This window comes from Triticum aestivum, chromosome 7B (genome assembly GCF_018294505.1).
Source record: "Triticum aestivum cultivar Chinese Spring chromosome 7B, IWGSC CS RefSeq v2.1, whole genome shotgun sequence".
NCBI lineage: Eukaryota > Viridiplantae > Streptophyta > Magnoliopsida > Poales > Poaceae > Triticum > Triticum aestivum.
Genome location: NC_057813.1, coordinates 465,417,772 through 465,437,366, shown reverse-complemented (window position 1 = coordinate 465,437,366; position 19,595 = coordinate 465,417,772). Strand labels below are relative to the sequence as shown.

General features: G+C 42.0%; 1 long non-coding RNA gene across 4 annotated transcripts; it reads right to left on the bottom strand.

Moving 5' to 3' along the window:
• Positions 1–2,491: 2,491 nt before the first annotated feature.
• Positions 2,492–5,581, bottom strand: LOC123160054 (uncharacterized). 4 transcript variants are annotated; one of them, XR_006479975.1, is made up of 4 exons: positions 5,367–5,570; positions 5,014–5,247; positions 4,485–4,647; positions 2,492–4,407 (listed from the first exon to the last, which is right to left on the bottom strand). It is a non-coding gene; the product is annotated as an uncharacterized lncRNA (long non-coding RNA). The 4 variants fall into 4 exon arrangements; XR_006479976.1 differs by having other exon boundaries at positions 5,014–5,203; positions 5,367–5,567; XR_006479973.1 differs by having other exon boundaries at positions 4,485–5,247; positions 5,367–5,581.
• Between the last annotated feature and the right edge of the window lie 14,014 nt (positions 5,582–19,595).

Below are 19,595 nucleotides of genomic sequence, written 5' to 3'. Positions count from 1 at the left end.
GCATAGACATGCAAAAAAATACCGACCGGACAAGCTGCTCATTGCAAGTGGCCTCATATGCATTTATAAACTCCGACGCCAGGTGCGGTGTATTTGGTGTTAACAGCGACACCGGTCTCATCATCCCCGATCTCGAAATCCACTTGTGTGTCCAAACTTCAGTTGTTTGACCGTTCCCAATTCTCCGGACTATCCCCAGTTTTAGCATATCCCTCCCGTCTAGAATTGCTCGCAAGATTTGCAAGGGTCGGCCCCCAAGCTCCGCCTCCAGAATGGAAGTCTTCGGGAAATATGAGGCTTTCAAAATACGTGGACTCGACAATGTTGGTTCTGTCAAAACTCTCCAGGCATGTCTTGCGAGTAAAGCTAGGTTAAAAATCTCCATATGCCTGAAACCGAGTCCCCCTAGGTGCTTCGGCCGTGTCATAGTATCCCATGCCACCCACACTGGTTTTCGTTTTCCGACCTTACTCCCCCACCAAAACTGACGTATGATCGAGGTTATGTTCTCACAGAGTCCCTTGGAATCCTGAAACAGGCCATGGAATAAATCGGCAGTGCTTGTGCCACTACTTTGATTAGAACCTCCTTTCCCCCTGCCGTCAGAAGCTTCTCCATCCATCCCTTCACCTTCTCCCACACCCGATCGCTCAGGTATCTGAATGTATCCATCTTTGACTGGCCGACATCAATGGGCATGCCCAAATAACTCTCATTTAGAGACTCATTCTGAACATTTAGAGTTGCCTTGATGCTATCTATCAATTGTTGTGGACATCCCTTACTAAAAAATATTGATGATTTGTCATGGTTGATTTTCTGTCCCGGCTGTAAATCACCTCCTATTTGCGGATGATAGCCTGTTGTTGTTCAAGTCGAGTAATGAGGGGGCAGTAGCGGTGTCAAACCTATTGGATGTTTATTGTAAGGCTTCGGGACAGAAAATCTTCTCGGCTTTCTGTGCATATGTAGAACGTCCAAAACCGAGCCCGTATGTGACCTGGACGGCCATTTTAGTGTAGACTGCTCCTAAACTCTGAAACTAAACCGAAGTCAGACTTTGTTTGGGCCTCCAGCTTGACTTGGACGCCCTTGCTGGTCCTCTCCACCTCCAAGCTCCTCTCCAAGTATCTCTTGGTGCTCTCCATGGTTCCTAATCATAATATAATCATTAGGTAGCAATCTATTCTGAGAAACATATAAAGAAGTGCTTAGGAATGTGCTCACCTCTAAATTAAATTTTTCGCGTGCGAGCTCTAGTTATTGGTCCTTGTATATCAAGTGGAGTCTTGTGTGTATCCGATGAAGTGTTGTCCTCATCACTTATGATTGGAACTCTAGCAAGCATCCGCAACTATCAAAGATCACTAAGGTAAGACCCAACCATAGCATTAAGTATCAAGTCCTCTTTACTCCCATACGCAATAACCCGCTTACTCGGGTCTATGTATTTTGTCACTCGCGCCACCCGCCATACGCGAACCATGAACGTATTACAACACCCTACAACGGGGATCCCTCACGTTTGCGCGACACGGAGAGCACCGTAGGACAACACCAAAATAAAACATACAACTCACACCAACCACAATCATCTATCAACCCATAGGACAAAACGGATCTACTCAAACATCATAAGATAGCCATAGATCATTGGGAAATAATATATAGCGTTGATCATCATGTTTAAGTAGAGACTATAGTGGGTAGAAGAGAGGTTACACCTTTGCATAGAGGGGGAGAGAGTTGGTGTTGACAGCGGCGAAGTTGTTGGTGTAGATCGTCGTCAAGATGATTGCCCCGGCAGCGCTCCGGCGCCATCAGGAGAGAGGGGGAGAGAGCCCCTCCTTCTTCCTTGGCATTCCCCCTAGATAGGAGGATATTTCCCTCCCTCTGGTTCATGGCCTCCATAGCGGCGAAGGGGCAGGAGCCCCTCCTAGATTGGATCTATCCCTCTATTCTCTTCTGTTTCGCATTCCTATTTTCTGGCCCTTCACCATTTCTTAAATTCCCAGAGATCTGTAACTCCGATTTTGCTAAAATTTTACATGATATTTTCATAAATTATCTTTCTTGCGCCCGGAGAAGGGCCCCAACCGACTTACGGGGAGGGCACAAGACACCTAGGCGCGCCAGGGGGTGTCTGGCATGCCCTGATGGGTTGTGGAGGCCGTGAGCCTCCGTTTGCGTTGATTCCACCTCCCAAAAAATCACATATATTCCAAAATAATTCTCCGTAAATTTTTGTCGCATTTGGACTTCGTTTGATATGGATATTCTGCGAAACAAAAACATGCAACAAACAGGAACTGGCACTGGGCACTGGATCAATATGTTAGCAACGAATCATATAAAATGTTGCCAAAAATATGTGAAAGTTGTATAATATTGGCATGAAACAGTCAAAAATTATAGATATGACGGAGACGTCTCAGCATCCCCAAGCTTATTTCCTGCTCGTCCTCAAGTAGGTAAATGATAAAAAAGATAATTTTTGATGTGGAATGCTACCTAACATAGTCTTCATATATCAAATCATGGCATGAATGTCAAGACACGAGTAATTCAATGCAACAGTCTATAATTTGACATAAAGACATCAATACTCAGTCATCCCAACAAATAGTCGTGTCTTTCAAAATATCAACGGTAAAGAAAGTTATCCCTACAAAATCATAGTCTTGTCATGCTCTGTCTTCTTAATACAAAGTATTTATCATGCACAACCCCGATGACAAGTCGAGCAATTGGTTCATACTTTTTAACGCGCTTCAGCTTTTTCAACCTGCACGCAATAAATGAGCGAAAGTCATGGATATAGCACTATAGGTGGAATAGAGTACGATGATAGGGGTAAATATAGAGAAGACAAAAAAGTAAGAAAGTCTCACATCAGCGCGGCTAACCAACGGGCTATGGAGATGCCCATTAATTGATATTAATGTGAGTAGGGATTATCATGCAATGAATGCACTAAGAGCTATAAGTGTATGAAAGCTCAATATGAAAACTGAGTGGGTGTGCATCAAACTCTATAATGAAAAATTTTCACTAGTATATGAAAATGACATTATAAGAGACTCTTTATATGAAAAAATATGGTGCTACTTTAAAGCACAAGTGTGGAATTAGCATGGGATATTCGTTTCTGAGCTCAGGCTAAGCTGCTCCTGAAATCTTCATCGTCCGCTAGCATGTGGATGTGTGCTGGGTGATGTATTCCTCTCTGTATAGCAGATGTATGGTAAGTAAATAAATACAGTGATGGAAGCATTAAGTGCAATGAAAGCTGTTAAGATAGAGGCCGAACAGTTGGGGTCACGGCTCAAGCTTTTTTCTGTGCTAGGCTGAGCCGCTGAGCCGTCTCCGTACCACGCCGCAGGCCCTCAGGGCAATCCTTTTTCCCCTAACACACCGCTGCTGCTTATCTAAGCACTATCCACTCGCAAGTTAATCAAATGCGGCAACATATATTAACGAGTGACCAGAATTTTTAAATCGAAAACAAACCACCACGACAGTCTTTGTTTTTTTAGCTGCACACCAAAGTTTCGTCAAATGCCGTAACCTTTTTTAATCAGGGCCGAGTAGAATTTTTAAATCCAAAACCAAATAACAGGCAGTCTTTTTTCCCCTATTTTACCTCTGCTCACTATCTAAGCACCACCTACGCATAAAATTAATCACACGCTGCAACATTTATTTTTTACTGCCGATCACAATGCTAAATAAAAAAACAATTTGGGGTAGAGCTAAGGAAAAAATAATAATGTACCGTCAAAAAGATGCAACTGTACGCGTACTCCGCCAGTGGGACAAACTAGAGTTAGTCATCATATAAACACACTATCAGGTTTTCTTTTTATCTGCAATCTAAAACACACCGCACGCACAATACAACAATCTGTTGAAGATGGTGTGCCCATCTTGGACAAGGGGAGCAGTGGAAACACAGTTCTTTCCTCTGGTGATACGCTCACGTCGCAAAACAAGCCTGTGTACGCCGTCGTTTCGCTTACCTGCTGCTCACCTCTTCTCCACTGGAATCAACCTCTTCGGCACCACAGATCACGCGAGATCCATTGTCCATATCAGTGTCAACACCATGGAAGTCGGCCAGCGCGCCACCGGCTGGGTCATGCTCGCCGAATCCTTCAAGTGAACCATCTCCGCTCTTGTTGTCCAACTCCTGCTTGCAGATCTTATCCGAATGAGGCCCCCCGCTGAATCACCTCTCCATGGAAATGCAGCCGGTTTTGGTTTTCAAACAAATCGTCCGGAGATCAACAGACAACACAACAGTGGTAACACTTCCGCTCACCTCGTCCACGCCATGGCCTTCTTGCTCCAGCATCAAATTCGTGCTCCAAGCACTTGCTGCAACCCCAAGTTCGAAGTGTCCGGGAACTACACATGTGCCGCTGTTAAGTAGGTGTTTTCAGGGAAATCGCGTACAAGGAAATGACTTATGATTCCACGCATACCTGAACCTCTACTCTTGCTCCAGCGACACCGCTGTCAGTTACCCCGTCGTCACACTTGCAATGATTCAACCGCCGATGGAAACATCTAAAGGAAAGCTGTTGCCATACCGAATTCCGATTCTGATCTCCCAGGAATACAAGTTGTAGAAGTCATATGCCCCGCCTAGTGAATAAAAACTTGGCCTGAGTTACGGTCTAATTACATTTTTGGTAAGCTCGATCTAGTGTACTTATCCTAGAAGGACATGGCGTCCGGTCTGGTAGTACACTACTGAGATGTAACCAGACTTTTTTAAGCAAACCATTCCTTTACACAATTTTCAGCTGCAGTAGACAATTACTGACATATTTGACGTCTAAGCACATTTAACAATTAATCATCAGTACCAAGTATCAGGGTCAGTTAACCAAATCATATCGTCAGGTTGCAGTCGCCCAAAATTGAACTAGTCATGCCTGAGGAGATCAACATGCACTCATTTTTGGAGATATACAGTTATTACACAAGCAATGGAATTACCCGAAATACCTTTTCATCCAACCATGCGGCTCAGGGTTGACTCTGTCAGCTGACTTCGTGGACATGCCTCCCGACGCCGTAGGTCGGCCTCTCCGGCACGGCGCCACCAACTTGCTGCCCACATCCAGAGGCAGCATTCGAGTCCGCCGGCACGGCATGGTTGTCTTTGTCTAGCGTTAATAATGCCAGAGGGACGGATCTGGATTTTCAAGACTGTCAGCGAACTCCTCCCAGAGGGGGGACCTAGAAACATACGGCCATGGCCGACGCCCAGTCTTCGAATCAGCTTTCTCACATGGTTTGTCCACTGACCAAAAAGATCGAGGAATTGCTAGATCTATATGGAGGAAAGATCCACTTACTGGTCCACGGCATCCAGCCAGAACTCAAGGCCAGCATCTTCCATCAGGGATTCGACGGGGCTTCGAGAAGCCGCCGCATGCCCTTGCATTCGAATTAGGGGAGAGCCAGGAGGGGGTGGACTCTGTGTCGTCGCCTCTCTGCCTCTCTGTGTCCTCCTGGCTCAGCTGTATTGCTAAAGATCTGATCCACGGACCAGAAAGCCCATCTGACCGCACCGTCCATCCCATACTGTCTCGGCCCACCGTAGTTCCGCGAGTGATTTCAGGAGCATCTGCGCTCGGGCACCAAATCGCCGCTTCCCTGTTAGCATGCCCTTCTCTCTTTTATCTCATTTTTCTTTTTTTTTCTTTTTTCTTGGGCTCCTTTTGGCCTCACTTTTTTTTTCTTTTCCTTTTTTATATTTGTCCGGAGCCTTATCCCGACTTGTGGGGGAATCATAGTCTCCATCACCCATTCCTCACTGGGACATGTTCTAACAATGAATAATGATAATCATCACACTTCTGTTTACGTATAACTCAAAAGAAATAAAAATTACACCTCAATACCTAGAACAAAGTATGACTCTATATGAATGCCCCTGGCAGTGTACCAGGATGTGTAATGATCTAGTGTAACATGTATAAAAAATGATGATGCTGAGCCACAAATACTATGTTAGCTGTATGATCATGCAAAGCAATATGACAAAGAATGCTCAAGTCATCAAAACGGAAGCCGTGAAAGTTGCATGAAAATATATCTCGGAATGACTATGAAAATGCCATAATAGATAGGTACGGTGGCTGTTTTGAGGAAGATATAATAAGGCTTATGTGCGATAGAGTGTATAGTATCATAGGATTTGGATGCCCGGCGAAGTTTGCACTGACTCTCGAGGTGAGAAAGGGCAATGCATGGTACCGTAGAGGCTAGCAAATTGCGAAAAGGTAAGAGTGCGTATAATCCATGGACTCACATTAGTCATAAAGAACTCATATACTTATTGCAAAAGTTTATTAGTCCTCGGAGCAAAGTACTACTACACATGCCCCTAGGGGGATAGACTGGTAGGAAAAGATCATCGCTCGTCCCCGACCGCCACTCATAAAAAAGACAATCAATAATAAATCATGCTTCAACTTCATAACATAACGAGGGACTATACGTGCATGCTTCGGGAATCACAAACCTTAACACCAGTATTCTTACTAACCACAACCGTTTACTAGTACCTCCCACATATTATCATCTCTATATCGCAAAACTATTGCAAGGAATCAAACATATAATATTCAGTGATCCACAAGTTTTATGTAGGATTTCATGACTAACCATGCAAATGATCAATTCCTGTTGACCCTCTAAATAGATATAAGTGAAGCATGAGTGTTTAATTCTTTCTACAAAAGACCATTCTCTAACAAATATAAGTGGAGCAAAAAAGCATTCTACAAATAACGATTTTCTATGTGAAGAGAAACAGACAATCCAAACTTCAAATGATACGAGTAAAGCACATGAAGCATTCTATAAAGCCATACTCAAAAGATATAAGTGAAGTGCAATGAGCATTCTATAAATCAATCATGGACTATCTCATACCAGCATGGTGCATAAAAGAAAAAATGAAAACTAAACTCAGAAGACGCTCCAAGATTTACACATATATATCACATGAACGAAACGAAAACGAAATCATACTGATACTTGTTGAAGAAAGACGGGATGCCTTCCGGGGCATCCCCAAGCTTAGACGCTTGAGTCTCCTTGAATATTTATTTGGGGTGCCTTGGACATCACCAAACTTGAACTCTTGCCTCTCCTCCTTCTCCTCATATCAAGGCCTCCTCGATCTTTGGACACTTCATCCACACAAAAACTTAACAGAAAACTGGTGAGATCCGTTAGTATGATAAAGTAAATCACTACTTTAAGTATTGTTGCAAACTCATTCATATTTTGTTTTTGCATTTTAGCTACAGTATTATAACCTATCCATGGCTTATACCACCGATACAATCGATAGTTTCATCAAAACAAGCAAAACAATGCATCAAAAACAGAACCTGTCAAAAATAGGACGGTCTGTAGTAATCTGAACTTTGACCCATACTTCTGCAATTCCAAAAATTCTGAAAAATTAGGACAAAATAATTTTTTGCATAGAAATAATGTGTAAAGATTCAGAAACTTTTGACGCTCCAATAAAAAAATGTAAAATCACGCACTACAGCCAAAGTTTCTGTTTTTGCACCGCACGTACCAACAAGCAATCTAATCATCCTAAAGGCAAATCTTGGCGCATTATTTTTATAATACAATGGATTTGTACAAGGGGATAATTATTTTTGTGAGAAACTTCCATGAAAAATTCTACATTGTTTCCATGAGCATGAACACAAGTGTTTAAGGCCGACCCTCACTTCTCCAATGCATAACCTTCCAATCGCTTCTCTTTTTGAAAAAGTTTTTAAGTTTCCCTTTATATTTTTTGTTTTAAAACTTTATAAAAGCACACAACAGAAATAAATAACTCTCTAAAACTTCCGGGTTGTCTCCCTGGCAGCACTTTCTTTAAAGCCATTAAGCTGGCATAAAGTGCTCAAGTAATGGATCCACCCGGATCCCAAGGTATATCAAAGCCAATTTTAATTAACAATGATATTAATTTAGTAGTGAGCACAAAGCAACATATATCATGCAATGATGAAGTCTAACTCTCTTCCTATGCATCGGCATGTCATAAAAGAACAATTCATGCACATCAAGTAAAGGCCAATACATAGCATAAGCAGTTTCTTGCAATTTTATCGTGTTGGAAACATGAAGAGGCGGAGATGTAGTTCCTCTCTCATAACAATTGGAAGTAGGAGAAACAAGCACATGCATATTATATTCATAAAAATCATCATGTGTAATGGTAGAATGCAACCCATCAATATAATCATTAATAAGAACAAACTTCTCCGATATAGTGTAGTTCAGAGAATTCAAAAAGATAATAGGACTATCATGTGTGCGTGCAATAGCAACAATTTCTTTCTTAACATAAGGAACTATAGCAAGTTCATCTCCATAAGCATAAATCCTATTGGCATCTTTGCCACAAGCATAGCAAGCATCAAGTTCCTCAAAAAGGGATATTTCAAATGAATCAACGGGATGATAGCAATTATCGTAGCATTCATCCTTCGGTAAGCATAAAGGAAAATTAAATAATGTATGAGTTGAAGAGTTACTCTCATTAGAAGGTGGGCACGGGTAGCTAATCCGATCTTCCTCCTTTTTTTCTTCCCTCTTCTCGTCATCTTTTTATCCAATGAGCTCACAGTTTCATCAATTCCTTCTTCCATAGACTCCTGCAAAATATTAATCTCTTCTTGGATAGCGGAGACTTCCTCAATAAATGCATCAATATCGAAATTGTATTTATAATTCTCATAACAATATTTAAGTATAGAATTTTTTTAGGTCTATAAACTGAATCATCAAAATCTTCATACTTTTCAAAAAAAGATTCAGTTTCATAAGCCCCCTTAAAAGAAACAAATTCTTCTATTTGTTCCACATCATAATAATCATATCTACCATTAGCATAAGAAGCTAAGGTTTCATTATCATTAAATTTGCATGAAAAGAGAAGGTGTGGAGCCTTCATCCTAGATCAACAAGTATAATCATATATCTGGCATAAATTCCAAACATACCAATGCAACGTATCAATTTGATCCCATAAGAGTTTCCCTTTTGGTGTCAAGCGATAATCCCTAAAATATTCACGTTGATCCAACGTGTCTCCCATTATCAAGTTGAATGGGGTTTTGTTAGGATTATCAAATATAGTGCACAATATTTTTCACATAACGAGTATCGAGGGTTTTAGGAGGTTCCCCATCTCCATGAGTAGCAAGTACAACTAATTCTTTTGGTGTTTCGTGTTCCATATCCATAACTAAAGATAGAGAACAACTTAGAACAGAATATAAAAACTACTTAGTGCTAAAGCAAACAAGCACACACGAGAATATTTACTCCATGATATTGCTCCCCGGCAACGGCGCCAGAAAAAAGTCTTGATAACCCACAAGTATAGGGGATCGTTTGTAGCTTTTTTCTATAAATAAGAGTGTCAAACCCAACGAGGAGCTAAAGGTAGAACATATATTTCCTCAAGTTCTATCGACCACCGATACGACTCTAAGCACACTTAGCATTTACTTTACAAAACAAGAATAAAACTAGGAGTAATTTGTGAGAATAAAACTACGAATAAATTGCAAGATAATAAAAATAGATTGGTCTTGTCACACAAGAAAGTCATTTGTCCCTAGGTGATCGATAACTAGACTGGTGACCATTATTGCAATTTTATATGAGGGAGAGACATGAGCTAACATACTTTCTCTACTTGGATCATATGCACTTATGATTGAAACTCTAGCAAGCATCCGCAACTACCAAAGATCATTAAGGTAAACCCAACCATAACATTATGCAATAACCCACTTACTCGGGTATGTGTATTCTGTCACTCACGCCACCTACCATAAGCGAACCGTGAACGTATTGCAACACCCTACAATGGGGATTCCTCGTGTTTGCGCGACACGGAGGGCACCATAGGACAGCACCAAAATGAAACATGCAACTCACACCAACCACGATCATCTATCAACCCACAGGACAAAATGGATCTACTCAAACATCATAAGATAGCCATAGATCATTGGGAAATAATATATAGTGTTGAGCACCATGTTTAAGTAGAGATTACAACGGGTAGAAGAGAGGTTACACCACTGCATGGAGGGGGAGAGAGTTGGTGTTGACGGCGGTGAAGTTGTTGGTGTAGATCGCCATCACGATGATTGCCCCGACGGCGCTCTGGCGCCATAGGAAGAGAGGAGGAGAGAGCCCCCCCTCCTTCTTCTTCTTCCTTGGCCTCCACCCTAAATGGGAGGAGAGTTCCCCCTCTAGTCCATGGCCTCCAAGGCGGCGGAGGGGCAGGAGCCCCTCCTAGATTGGATCTATCCCTCTGTTCTCTTCTGTTTCGTGTTCCTATTTTCTAGCCCTTCAACGTTTTTTAAATTCCCGGATATCCATAACTCCGATTGTGCTAAAAAAATACACGATTTTTTCCATAAATTATCTTTCCTGCGCCCGAAGAAGGGCCCCAACCGACTTACGAGGAGGGCACAAGACACCTGGGCCCGCCAGGGGGTGCCCGACACGCCCTGATGGGTTGTGGAGGTCGCGGGCCTCCATTTGCATTGGTTCCACCTCCCAAAAATCACATATATTCCAAAATAATTCTCCGTAAATTTTTCTCGCGTTTGGCCTTCGTTTGATATGGATATTCCGTGAAACAAAAAACATGCAACAAACAGGAACTAGCACTGGGCACGGGATCAATATGTTAGTCCAATAAATCACATAAAATGTTGCCAAAAATATGTGAAAGTTATATAATATTGGCATGAAACAATAAAAAATTTATAGATACGGCGGAGACGTATCAGCTCTCTGATCTATCTGTCTTCTTTGGCCAACTTCAATGGGGTTTTCTTCAGAGGGAGTGGTGCTACGTAGTGGGTTCAGTATTGCCATGCTCTAACCTACTAACAAAATGTTGTTTCCTCTAAGAATAAAACGACATGATTTTGTCATATTGAGTGGCTTCTTCCTGTCTGCATGATGTAATCTTGCTTGTTACGGTACTCCGTTTCTTACAAACTTAATACCTTGAGATGCATGCTGGATATCTGTTTTGGGGTGGAGTATTAGTAGTAGATGTAGTTGAATTAATGGTCTACTTATCACGGACGCAACACCTATATGGTATTATTCCATGAATGATCATAGTCATGAATATTGTAATGCGATCAATTGCCCAATTGTAATTTGTTTACCATGTCTTCGCCTGTTTTCGAAAGAGATAGCACTAGTGAACCTATGGCCCCCAGGGTCTATTCTCCATTACTAAATTCTTCTACACAATTTCTCCTTTTATTTGTCGTGCTGTTTTGCTATTATCCACCTCTATCATTTGTGTTTAATCTTGTAACTAGCAAGGCAAGGGGCTTGACAACCCTCTTAAACGATGGGTGCAAGTTTGTATTTGTTTTTGTGCACGTGTTGCTCATGTTGCTAGCTTAGGGGACTCCTACTGGATTGATAACCCTGGTTCTTAACTAAGGGAAATACTTTGTTGTTGTTCTGCTTCACCCTTCCTCTTTGGGGAATCCCAACAAGTCCTACGGGAGTAAGTGTAGGATCAAAAATATGTCTAGAGAGGGGGTGATTAGACTACTTAACCAAATATAAATCTAAACTTTTCCCAATTTTAGTTGTGGGTAGATTTTAGCAAATCTAGCAATCAAGTATCACCCTACACATGCAATTCTAAGAGTATAGCAGCGGAAGTAAAACATTGCACATGTAAGTAAAGGAGGGGTTCAGAGATTTCAAACACAATGAATACACGATGGTTTTTTGCGTGGTTCTGATAGGTGGTCCTATCGTACGTCCACGTTGATGGAGACTTCAACCCACGTAGGGCAATGATTGCGCGAGTCCATGGAGGGCTCCACCCATGAAGGGTCCACGAAGAAGCAACCTTGTCTATTTCACCATGGCTTCCGTCCACGAAGGACAAGCCTCACTCATGTAGATCTTCAGGAAGTAGGCGATATCCTTGCCCTTACAAACTCCTTGGTTCAACTCCATGTGATCTTGGAGGCTCCCAAGTGACACGTAACCAATCTAGGAGACACCACTCTCCAAAAGGTAATAGATGTTGTGTTGGTGATGAACTCCTTGCTCTTGTGCCTCAAATGTTAGTCTCTCAGCACTCAATCTCTCTCTCACAGATTTGCCTTGGGTAGGAGAAGTATTGGAGTGGAAAGCAACTTGAAGAGGCTAGAAATCAACGTTCAAACAGTAGTAAAGGAATCTCTTGATCTCAACACATGAGTAGGTGGTTCTCTATCAGAAAATGGATGGTGGAAGTTGTGTTTCGTTCCGATGGCTCTCTTAGAGAGTAAGTGCTGGTGGAGGGGTATAAATAGGCAACACCAAAAATCCAACTGTTACAAGCTTTTGACCTAACCAGGTGGCACCGATATGATAATCTCAGTGAGACCGACTAGTGCAAATTACTTGATCGTTAGGATTTTTGGTGAAACCGAATATACCAACTCGGTGGGATCGAAGTGCAATGGCTAGGGTAAAGCCATGTTTCGGTAATTCCGATCGATTTGTCTCGGTGATTCTGAAATGAAGAGACTTCATTACAGAAGCTTGGCAAGGCCATCTCGGTGGGACCGAGAACTATCAGACCGAGTTGTTAGGTTTTGGCTGTGGCAATAGAGGGATCATCTTAGTGGGTCCCGGTGTTGGGGAAAGTAGTAATTTCAAAAAATTTCCTACGCACACGCAAGATCATGGTGATGATATAGCAACGAGAGGGGAGAGTGTTGTCTACGTACCCTCGTAGACGGAAGCAGAAGCGTTGACGCAACATAGAGGAAGTAGTCGTACGTCCTCCCGGTCCAACCGATCCAAGCACCGTTACTCCGGCACCTCCGAGTTCTTGACACACGTACAGCTCGATGACGCACCCCGAACTCCGATCCAGCAGAGGCACGGGGAGGAGTTCCGTCAGCACGACGGCGTGGTGACGATCTTGATGTTCTCCTGTCGCAGGGCTTCGCCTAAGCACCGCTACAATATGACCGAGGTGTAATATCGTGGAGGGGGGGGGGCACCGCACACGGCTAAGGAACGATCTCAATGATCAACTTGTGTGTCTATGGGGTGCCCCCACCCCCGTATATAAAGGAGGGAGGGAGGAGGAGGCCGGCCCAAGGGGGAGGCGCGCCCTAGGGGGGGCAAACCTACTCCAAGTACGTTTGGCCCCCCTTTCCTATTAGGAGTAGGAGAGGAAAGGAAGAGGGGGGAGGAGAGAAGGAAAGGGGGGGCCGGCCCCCCTCCCAATTCGGATTGGGCTTGGGGGGGGGCCGCGCGCCCTCCCTTGCTCTTTCTCCCTCCCTTCCAATAAGGCCCAATAAGGCCCATATACTTACCGGGGGTTTCCGGTAACCTCCCGGAACTCCGGTATAATCCCAATCTCATCCGGAACCTTTCCGGTGTCCAAATATATCCGTCCAATATATCAATCTTTATGTCTCGACCATTTCGAGACTCCTCGTCATGTCCCCGATCTCATCCGGGACTCCGAACTCCTTCGGTACATCAAAACTCATAAACTCATAATATAACTGTCATCGAAACCTTAAGCATGTGGACCCTATGGTTTGAGAACAATGTAGACATGACCGAGACACGTCTCCGGTCAATAACCAATAGCGGGACCTGGATGCCCATATTGGTTCCTACATATTCTACGAAGATCTTTATCGGTCAAACCGCATAACAACATACGTTGTTCCCTTTGTCATCGGTATGTTACTTGCCCGAGATTCGATCGTCGGTATCCAATACCTAGTTCAATCTCGTTACTGGCAAGTCTCTTTACTCGTTCCGTAATACATCATCTCGCAACTAACTCATTAGTTGCAATGCTTGCAAGGCTTAAGTGATGTGCATTACCGAGAGGGCCCAGAGATACCTCTCCGACATTCGGAGTGACAAATCCTAATCTCGAAATACGCCAACCCAACAAGTACCTTTGGAGACACCTGTAGAGCACCTTTATAATCACCCAGTTACGTTGTGACGTTTGGTAGCACACAAAGTATTCCTCCGGTAAACGGGAGTTGCATAATCTCATAGTCATAGGAACATGTATAAGTCATGAAGAAAGCAATAGCAACATACTAAACGATCGGGTGCTAAGCTAACTGAATGGGTCATGTCAATCAGATCATTCAACTAATGATGTGATCCTGTTAATCAAATAACAACTCTTTGTCCATGGTTAGGAAACATAACCATCTTTGATTAACAAGCTAGTCAAGTAGAGGCATACTAGTGACACTCTGTTTGTCTATATATTCACACATGTATTATGTTTCCGGTTAATACAATTCTAGCATGAATAATAAACATTTATCATGATATAAGGAAATAAATAATAACTTTATTATTGCCTCTAGGGCATATTTCCTTCAGTCTCCCACTTGCACTAGAGTCAATAATCTAGATCACATCACCATGTGATTAACATCGATAGTTCACATCATCATGTGATTAACATCCATAGTTCACATCGCCATGTGACCAACACCCAAAGGGTTTACTAGATTCAGTAATCTAGTTCACATCGCTATGTGATTAACACCCAAAGAGTACTAAGGTGTGATCATGTTTTGCTTGTGAGAGAATCTTAGTCAACGGGTCTTTCACATTCAGATCCGTTATGTATTTTGCAATTTTCTATGTCTACAATGCTCTGCACGAAGCTACTCTAGCTAATTGCTCCCACTTTCAATATGTATCTAGATCGAGACTTAGAGTCATCCAGATCGGTGTCAAAACTTGTATTGACGTAACCCTTTACGACGAACCTTTTGTCACTTCCATAATCGAGAAACATATCCTTATTCCACTAAGGATAATTTTGACCGTTGTCCAGTGATCTACTCCTAGATCACTATTGTACTCCCTTGCCAAACTCAGTGTAGGGTATACAATAGATCTGGTACACAGCATGGCATACTTTATAGAACCTATGGCCAAGGCATAGGGAATGACTTTCATTCTCTTTCTATCTTCTGCCGTGGTCGGGTTTTGAGTCTTACTCAATTTCACACCTTGTAACACAGGCAAGAACTCTTTCTTTTACTATTCCATTTTGAACTACTTCAAAATCTTGTCAAGGTATGTACTCATTGAAAAAAAACTTATCAAGCGTCTTGATCTATCTCTATAGATCTTGATACTCAATATCTAAGCAGCTTCACCGAGGTCTTTCTTTGAAAAACTCCTTTCAAACACTCCTTTATGCTTTGCAGAATAATTCTACATTATTTCCGGTCTACAATATGTCATTCACATATACTTATCAGAAATGTTGTAGTGCTCCCACTCACTTTCTAGTAAATACAGGCTTCACTGCAAGTCTGTATAAACTATATGCTTTGATCAACTTATCAAAGCGTATATTCCAACTCCGAGATGCTTGCACCAGTCCATAGATGGATCGCTGGAGCTTGCACATTTTGTTAGCTCCCTTTGGATCGATAAAACCTTTTGGTTGCATCATATACAACTCTCCCTCCAGAAATCCATTCAGGAATGCAGTTTTTACATCCATTTGCCAAATTTCATAATCATAAAATGCGGCAATTGCTAACATGATTCGGACAGACTTAAGCATCGCTACGGGTGAGAAGGTCTCATCGTAGTCAACCCCTTGAACTTGTCGAAAACCTTTTGCAACAAGTCGAGCTTTGTAGACAGTAACATTACCGTCAGCGTCAGTCTTCTTCTTGAAGATCCATTTATTCTCAATTGCTTGCCGACCATCGGGCAAGTCAACCAAAGTCCATACTTTGTTCTCATACATGGATCCCATCTCAGATTTCATGGCTTCAAGCCATTTTGCGGAATCTGGGCTCACCATCGCTTCTTCATAGTTCGTAGGTTCATCATGATCTAGTAGCATGACTTCCAGAATAGGATTGCCGTACCACTCTGGTGCGGATCTTACTCTATTCGACCTACGAGGTTCTGTATTAACTTGATCTGAAGTTCTATGATCATCATCATCAACTTCCTCACTAGTTGGTTTTGACGTCACAGAAACCGGTTCCTGTGATGTATTATTTTCCAACAAGGGAGTAGGTACAGTTACCTCATCAAGTTCTACTTTCCTCCCACTCACTTCTTTCAAGAGAAACTCCTTCTCTAGAAAGGATCCATTCTTAGCAACGAATGTCTTGCCTTCGGATCTGTGATAGAAGGTGTACCCAACTGTCTCCTTTGGGTATCCTATGAAGACACATTTCTCCGATTTGGGTTTGAGCTTATCAGGATGAAACTTTTTCATATAAGCATCACAACCTCAAACTTTAAGAAACGACAACTTGGGTTTCTTGCTAAACCACAGTTCATATTGTGTCGTCTCAACGGACTTTAGATGGTGCCCCTTTTTAACGTGAATGCAGCTGTCTCTAATGCATGATCCCAAAATGATATTGGTAAATCGGTAAGAAACATCATAGATTGTACTATATCCAATAAAGTACGGTTATGACGTTCGGACACACCATTATGATGTGGTGTTCTATGTGGCATGAATTTGTGAAACTATTCCACATTGTTTTAATTGAAGACCAAACTCGTAACTCAAATGTTTGTCTCCGCGATCAGATCGTAGAAACCTTATTTTCTTGTCATGATGATTTTCCACTTCACTCTGAAATTCTTTGAACTTTTCAAATGTTTCAGACTTATGTTTCATCAAGTAGATATACCCATATCTGCTCAAATCATCTGTGAAGGTCAGAAAATAACGATACCCGCCGTGAGCCTTAACACTCATCGGATCGCATACATCAGTATGTATTATTTCCAGTAAGTCAGTTGCTCGCTCCACTGTTCCGGAGAACGGCGTTTTAGTCATCTTGCCCATGAGGCACAGTTTGCAAGTACCAAGTGATTCATAATCAAGTGGTTCCAAAAGTCCATCAGTATGGAGTTTCTTCATGCGCTTTACACCGATATGACCTAAACGGCAGTGCCACAAATAAGTTACACTATCATTATTAACTTTGCATCTTTTGGTTTCAATATTATGAATATGTGTATCACTACGATCGAGATCCAATGAACCATTTTCATTGGGTGTGTAACCATATAAGGTTTTATTCATGTAAACAGAACAACAATTTATTCTCTTACTTAAATGAATAACCGTTTTGCAATAAACACGATCAAATCACATTCATGCTCAACGCAAACACCAAATAACATTTATTTAGGTTCAACACTAATCCCGAAAGTATAGGGAGTGTGCGATGATGATCATATCAATCTTGAAACTACTTTCAACACACATCGTCACTTCACCCTTAACTAGTTTCTGTTTATTCTGCAACTCCCGTTTCGAGTTACTACTCTTAGCAACTGAACCAGTACCAAATACCGAGGGGTTGCTATAAACACTAGTAAAGTACACATCAATAACATGTATATCAAATATACCTTTGTTCACTTTGCCATCTTTCTTATCCGCCAAATACTTGGGGTAGTTCTGCTTCCAGTGACCAGTCCCTTTGCAGTATAAGCACTTAGTCTCAGGCTTAGGTCCAGACTTGGGCTTCTTCACTTGAGCAGCAACTTGCTTGCCGTTCTTCTTGAAGTTCCCTTCTATCCCTTTTGCCCTTTTCTTGAAACTAGTGGTCTTGTTAACCATCAACACTTGATGTTCTTTCTTGATTTCTACCTTCATCGATTTCATCATCATGAAAAACTCGGGAATCATTGTCATCATCCCTTGCATACTATAGTTCATCACAAAGTTCTACTAACTTGGTGATGGTGACTAGAGAATTCTGTCAATCACTATCTTATCTGGAAGATTAACTCCCACTTGATTCAAGCGATTGTAGTACCCAAACAATCTGAGCACATGCTCACTAGTTGAGCGATTCTCCTCCATCTTTTAGCTATATAACTTGTTGGAGACTTCATATCTCTCAACTCGGGTATTTGCTTGAAATATTAACTTCAATTCCTGGAACATCTCATATGGTCCATGATGTTCAAAACATCTTTGAAGTCCCGATTCTAAGCCATAAAGCATGGTGCACAAAACTATCAAGTAGTCATCATATTGAGCTAGCCAAACGTTCATAACGTCTGCATCTGCTCCTGCAATAGGTCTGTCACCTAGCGGTGCATTAAGGACATAATTCTTCTGTGCAGCAATGAGGATAAACCTCAGATCGCGGATCCAATCCGCATCATTGCTACTAACATTTTTCAACACAATTTTCTCTAGGAACATATCAAAATAAACATATGAAAGCAACAACGCAAGCTATTGATCTTACAACATAATTTGCAAAATACTACCAGGACTAAGTTCATGATAAATTTAAGCTCGATTAATCATATTACTTAAGAACTCCCACTTAGACAGACATCTCTCTAGTCATCTAAGTGATCACGTGATCCAAATCAACTAAACCATAACCGATCATCACGTGAGATGGAGTAGTTTTCAATGGTGAACATCACTATGTTGATCATATCTACTATATGATTCACGCTCGACCTTTCGGTTTCCGTGCTCCGAGGCCATATCTGCATATGCTAGGCTCGTCAAGTTTAACCTGAGTATTCCGCATGTGCAAAACTGGCTTGCATCCGTTGTAGATGGACGTAGAGCTTATCACACCCGATCATCACGTGGTGTCTGGGCACAACGAACTTTGGCAACGGTTCATACTCAGGGAGAACACTTCTTGATAATTAGTGAGAGATCATCTTAAAATGCTACCGTCAATCAAAGCAAGAATAAGATGTATAATAGATAAACATCATATGCAATCAAAATGTGTGACATGATATGGCCATGATCATCTTGCGCCTTTGATCTCCATCTCCAAAGTACTGTCATGATCTCTATTGTCACCGGCACGACACCATGATCTTCATCATCTTGATCTATATCAATGTGTCATCACATGGTTGTCTCACCAACTATTGCTCTTGCAACTATTGCTATCGTATAGCGATAAAGTAAAGCAATTATTTGGCACTTGCATCTTATGCAACAAAGAGACATCCATAGGGCTTCTGCCAGTTGCCGATAACTTCAACAAAACATGATCATCTCATACAACAACTTATATCTTATCACGTCTTGACCATATCACATCACAACATGCCCTGCAAAAACAAGTTAGACGTCCTCTACTTTGTTGTTGCAAGTTTTACGTGGCTGCTACGGGCTTAAGCAAGAACCAATCATACCTACGCATCAAAACCACAACGATAGTTTGTCAAGTTGATGCTGTTTTAACCTTCGCAAGGACCGGGCGTAGCCACACTCGGTTCAACTAAAGTTGGAGAAACTGACACCCGCTAGTCACCTGTGTGCAAAGCACGGCGGTAAAACCAGTCTCGCGTAAGCGTACGCGTAATGTCGGTCCGGGCCGCTTCATCCAACAATACCGCCGAACCAAAGTATGACATGCTGGTAAGCAGTATGACTTATATCGCCCACAACTCACTTGTGTTCTACTCGTGCATATAACATCAAACCATAAAACCTA